Raw genomic sequence first — 6194 nt, 5'->3', positions numbered from 1 at the left:
AGAGAGAGAGAGAGAAGGATTAGTTTGTTGTTCCACTTACTTATGCATTTGTTGATTGATTCTTGTATGTGCCCTGACCAGGAATTGAACCTTCAACCTTGGCATATCTGGAAGCCACTCTAACCAAATGAGTTGACTGGCCAGAACCTAGGGGTCCTTCCTAAGTACTGCTGTTGTTAATTGTGGTTAGCTCTGGGGGCTAGTGGAAATGACACTGTGAGCAGACATGTGTGTCCTTCTGCTTTCTCTTTTGGTGGCCTTTTTTTCTCTGACTCAGATCCCCAGTAACTTCCATGAAGATTCTAAGAGTAAGACCTCAGACTTAACTTCAAATTAGTTGGTCAACCTTGTGTTAATTCTGATAAACATTTGGTCAGATCAACGTGTGTGTGTGTGTGTGTGTGTGTGTGTGTGTGTGTGTGTGTGTGTGTGTGTTGGAAGGTTGGGAGGTGAAGGATGGAAAGAGAACTAATTAATGTTTGACCTACTGTTGATCAATTCACCAGCTGGCCCTGTGTGCTTTCTGTCATGACTTGAATGACTTAAAAAAGTTCTTAGATGATTATGAATTTCATTTAATCACAACTTTCAACAATCTATCCCCATTGATCCTTTATGACAGTTGTTAATTCGAGGTTTAACTAAGAGTTGTTTCTTTTCATTTTGTTGAACTGAACTCCATTGGAAATCCTATTTCCACAGCAAGCATCTGGAAAGCTGTAGCACAGGGGTTGGGAAACTTTTTGGCTGAGAGAGCCATGAATGCCACATATTTTAACATGTAATTCTGTGAGAACCATACAACGACCCGTGTACGTTACACCTTATCCAATAAAAATTTGGTGTTGTCCCGGAGGACAGCTGTGATTGGCTCCAGCCACCTGCAACCATAAACATGAGCGGTAGGAAATGAATGGATTGTAATACATGAGAATGTTTATATTTTTAATGTTATTATTTTTTTTATTAAAGATTTGTCTGCGAGCCAGATGCAGCCATCAAAAGAGCCACATCTGGCTCATGAGTCATAGGTTCCCGACCCCTGCTGTAGCAGAAAGAATGAGAAACCCACATCTATCCCTGAATGGTTAAGTCATAGATAATGTATCTGAAATTCTAAGATTCAAAATTGAAATTCTGAGATTCATTATTTGAGATTCTAGTTACTATATGAGGACTTTCAATAGGTTAATCTCTGCCTAAACTCATGATGTCATTCTGTTTTCTGCTCTCCAATAGCTTAAAATCATACTGAGGAAATACAATTTAAATACATAAAATAATAAAATAGTAGAGGCTTCATTTTATCTGTCAACTTGGCCAGGCTATGATGCCCAGTTGTTCAACCCAATACCAGTCTAGATATTGCTGTGAGGTTTTTTTTAGATGTGGATTTTAGACTCAAGACTACTGCAACAAGTTTTACTTGAATTTATAGCCTTCAGGTTTGCTTTACAAATTTTAGAGGACAACTGCATGAACCAATTCCTCAGAATAAATCTCTCTGATATATGCATTTATATAAACATAAATATATTATTATTATATAAAATAAATACATGTACATATTTTATATATTATATTATATACATTATACATGTATATACGTTATATGTATAAAATCTCCTATTGGTTTTGTTTCTCTGGAGAACCCTGACTAATACAGATGTGTACATAACATCTGTTTGAGAGAAGGTGACCAGGAAGAAGTAGAGCGAGCCTGATAGTTGAGAGGCTATGTCTTGGCGAACAGTGGGTTCTAAGACTGGATGGACTGGGGGACCTAAGAAATGATGTGTAGACAAGAGCCTCTTCCTTCTCCTTCCATGCAGGGGGCTGAGATGATATTACTGCATTTTACAGAAAAAAGAGTCATTGTTTGTGTCACACTCTAATGGCAGAGTTCACGTCAGACTGTCTGCAGCTGTCCCCAACCATCAACATATCCTTTCTCCTTCCTACTCGCCCCTAGAGGCATTTTCTTTTCCTAAGAGGGAAGATCTCCAAAGAAATTTTAGAGTCTCATCAAGGAAACCTGGAGAGTAAATGAATGTGAAGGTAAATTTACAACTGGACAAACACTGAGGGGATTCTTGAGTCAGGAGGTGGGAGAAGAGACGGTAGAAGGAAGGTTCCTTTCTGAGAGAGTAGAGCAAGTCCAGGGGAAACAGAAATTCAGGACCCAGGGGAGTGAGCATCCCTGTTTCTGCGAGTGTCACAAACCATGAGAGTAAATGGATCTTCTCAGCGATGTTGAAACAAACAAACAAGACCCATGCCCCTTATGTAACTGACTCTGTCTTGTGGAAAAGTTGTCACCAGACTAAGAAGGTAGGATGGCAATAAGCATTAAAAACAGGTTTGCGCCCTTGCCGTTTGGCTCAGTGGTAGAGCGTCGGCCTGGCGTGCAAGGGGTCCCGGGTTCGATTCCCGGCCAGGGCACACAGGAGAAGCACCCATCTGCTTCTCCACCCCTCCCCCTCTCCTTCCTCTCTGTCTCTCTCTTCCCCTCCGGCAGCCAAGGCTCCATTGGAGCAAAGATGGCCCGGGCGCTGGGGATGGCTCCTTGGCCTCTGCCCCAGGCGCTAGAGTGGCTCTGGTCGCAACAGAGAGACGGCCCCAGAGGGGCAGAGCATCACCCCCTGGTGGGCAGAGCGTCACCCCCTGGTGGGCGTGCCGGGTGGATCCCGGTCGGGCGCATGCGGGAGTCTATCTGACTGTCTCTCCCCGTTTCCAGCTTCGGAAAAATACAAAAAACAAAAACAAACAAAACAGGTTTGCTGTGGTTCCAGTGGGCAGAGAAGGAGGAAGCAGGGTGCAGGGAAGTTGGGGACGATCCCCTGCTGCAGCTGCGACTGCCCCTGCCACCACCACTGCCCCTGCCACCACCACTGCCCCTGCCACCACCACTGCCCCACCACAATCGTTTCCTGTTCTCCTGGCGTAGGAAAAGAATAGGGTCCCAGGCCAAAACTGCTGGCGCTGTTAGGTGGGAAGGTGATGGCGGATATGGATAAACTCAACATCGACAGCATCATCCAATGGCTGCAGGAGAGGGTCTAAGCCTAGTGAGAATGCTCAGCTACAGAAGAATGAAATCCGAAGACTGTGCTTAAAATTCCGGGAAATCTTTCTCAGTCAGCCTATATTGTACTAGATTGGGAAGCACCACTCAAAATATGTGGTGATGTCCAAGGAAAATGCTGTGATTTGCTTTGACTTTTTGAGTAGGGTGGTGTCCCACCAGAAAGCAACTACCTGTTTTCTTGGGGACCGTGTGGGCAGGAGGAGGCAGTCACCGAAGACTGGCTGCCTTTTACTGGCAGGCGAAGTCAAATATCCCAAGATCACAAATATGCCAACATCAATCAAATTTATCAATTTTATAATGAATGTAATAAAAGAAGATATAACATTAGTTATGGTAAACTTTCACAAGGCTGCCTTTACTGTCTGCGGAGAGCAGCCATCATGGATGAGAAAGTATTTTTTTGTGCTGGAGGTTTATCACCAGATTTTCAATCTATGGAGAACATTCCTCAAAATATGTGACCAACTGAGGTATCAGATCAAGGTCCTCTTTGTGGTCTGACTCCGATAAGGATGTCTTAGGCTGGGGTGAAAATGCCGGAGGCATGCCTTTCACATTTGATGCGCAAGTGGTTGCAAAATTTCTCCTAAGTGTGATTTGGATCTTCTATGTAGAGCCCACCAGGTGGTTGCAGATGGATATGAATTTTCTGCAAAGAGGCAGTTGGTCATTGTTTTCTGCCTCCCACTTATTGTGGAGCATTGGACAATGCAGGCATCATGATGACTGTGGATGAAACGACAATGTGCTCTTTTCAGATTTTAAAGCCTGCAGAGAAAAAGGAGCTGAACATAAGACCCATAACACCTCCCAGGGGTAGGCTCACAAAGCAAACAAAGAAATAGATGTCATTTTGACACTGCCTAATCCGGACTTGTAACATACAGTATGTAACCATTTTTATAACTGTAGTGTGTATTGGTCAGCTTGCTCAGATAGTCTGTTTGTGGGGCCTTCACTTCCATTTTTGAGTTAATGAGTGGATCTGCTAAATATAACTGCAAATAAAAGACTTCACTTCCAAGGAAAAATATTTTGTTTTTTAATTCTCTCTTTCATTTGCAGACAATTATAATGATGGTGTGAAAGCTGTACAGGACAGTTCATCCTGTCTAAGGGATAAGTGTACAATGGACCTTTTTTTTTTTTTTCATATTCACTACAACCCAACAATAATGTAAGTGCTCCGAGTTCTAGGTGCTCAATCTGTACATGTTGTTCTCATACAATGCATACAGTTGATACAAATCACTGTGAAGATATATATTTTTAATTTTAAGAATTTGTTACAAAGAAATTGCTTATTTCTTTCATTGTCTTGTCATGTACAAACTGGTTTTTATAGGTATCAATGTTAGGAGTAACTTTCAACCTTGCCAGCATCACTGGTATAATGTATATTTAATGAAAGCACGCTTTCCTCTACCATATACTTAAAATGACAATTAAAGCCGTTATTTTGAGTGTTTGTGACTCTTTCCTAAAGCCTAAGTTTCTGGTGAAACATGTATGTACACTACTCCAAGTACAAGGTGATATGGTTGTATGCCCAAGCCGCCTTTTGGAGGATTCAAAACCAGGGTTTTGAGTATGAATAGCAATTAGTAACATAGTGTAGTTTAAGTTGTTAATGGTTAAAATTAAGAACATTTTGTACAATTTCCATACAGTCTATTCATTAAGTAATCTTTTTACAGTCGCATCTGGCCTGAACTTGTCCATTCTGGAAGCTCCAAATTATAGAAACAATATTGTTCCATACGAGCATATGAGTGACCGATTATGCTTTCTCTGGTCTACATTCTTTATTCTGTGGTGCAGTTGAGGCTTATAAGTCAAAACAAAGGAACTAATTATCCACCAGTTTATACAGGATTTACTTCATCTATGACTTTTAAAACTAAGATCTGTTCAAAAGAAATCTGTGTTAACAGATGACCATGTACAATACCATGTGATGAAAATGAATTCAGACTTATTAAATGATGAACTTATTAAAAAAAATCCCACACACATTTACTGTAAAAATACTGGGGGTGGGGGGAGAAATAAAAATTATAATTAACCATAATCCTAATAATTGAAAATTACATGATGTAACAAGTGACGTTCTCTCTTCTGAATCTCCAGTCTTATTACTGGTAGAGAACATAAATCTTTCATTTATTTATTTTTTTACAAACTCAAATGTACGAGAAATAGTGTTTTATTTATTTTACATAAATCCAATTCTGAGCCTCCAGCCACTCTCCTCATCCTATAAGGTTGTTAAGAATCCAATCTCAGACACTCTTGTCACCCTGAGGGCAGGCAAGGAGCCAGGGTTTTATGTCACACCACGTCCCGGGGACAGCCCTGTAAGCCTTTGGATTTAGTCTATGCTAGTTACTGCTGAGGCATCCATGGTCTCAGACCACAAGACCTCTCTCTGTCTTGACTCGTCTGCTACCTCTTCTGAAGCCAGGAAGATCTTCGGTGAGGCTTTAGCATTCCCAGGTCCCCAGGCCAGTCCATCTGAAGGCTTCCTCCTCCAGGGAGGGCTCCAGGACTCACCCACTTCCATTTCATTTCCTTTTCAAAGGCCTCCCCTTTCTCTCTTCCGCTTTTCCAGGACACCAAGTGCAATCTCCTCAATGGGTTTATATTTTGTACAATTTTGTTCCAGGATCAGAAGTGTCTCGTAGAGCACTTAGGCTTCTGGTCCTGTGACAATCATCTCCCTTGTGTCAAGAGACCACAACAAGGCCTGACCATTTGCTAACAAGGAAGAAAATGACGAAACATACAGAGGACAAATACAAGTTGATATTCCAAAAATTAATTCACTGTACACTGTTGACAGTTTGGTGAGTATCTTTCCAGAATTCTCCTGTGCTTACAAAGCAAAATATCTATCTACCCATAAACTTTTTTTTTTTAAATAAAAAGAACAGACATAGGCTGTTGCAACTGGCTTTTCCCCACCTAGATAGCATGGATATTTTTCTAGATTGACCTTATTTTATTTAATGACATCGGGTATTGCTCCATTGATGGATACTCAGGCTGCTTCTTTTGTTTTGTTCTTATAGACAATACTGTATTGTGCATGTGTGTGTGTATT

The 6194-nt window shown here is 41.2% G+C and overlaps 1 pseudogene; it reads left to right on the top strand.

The window, feature by feature from the left end:
* Nucleotides 1-3000: 3000 nt before the first annotated feature.
* On the top strand, nt 3001-3936 carry LOC136388737 (serine/threonine-protein phosphatase PP1-gamma catalytic subunit pseudogene; annotated as a pseudogene).
* Nucleotides 3937-6194: the final 2258 nt, after the last annotated feature.

The sequence above is a fragment of the Saccopteryx leptura genome, chromosome 1 (genome assembly GCF_036850995.1).
Source record: "Saccopteryx leptura isolate mSacLep1 chromosome 1, mSacLep1_pri_phased_curated, whole genome shotgun sequence".
NCBI lineage: Eukaryota > Metazoa > Chordata > Mammalia > Chiroptera > Emballonuridae > Saccopteryx > Saccopteryx leptura.
This window is presented reverse-complemented; position numbering and strand designations above follow the sequence as displayed.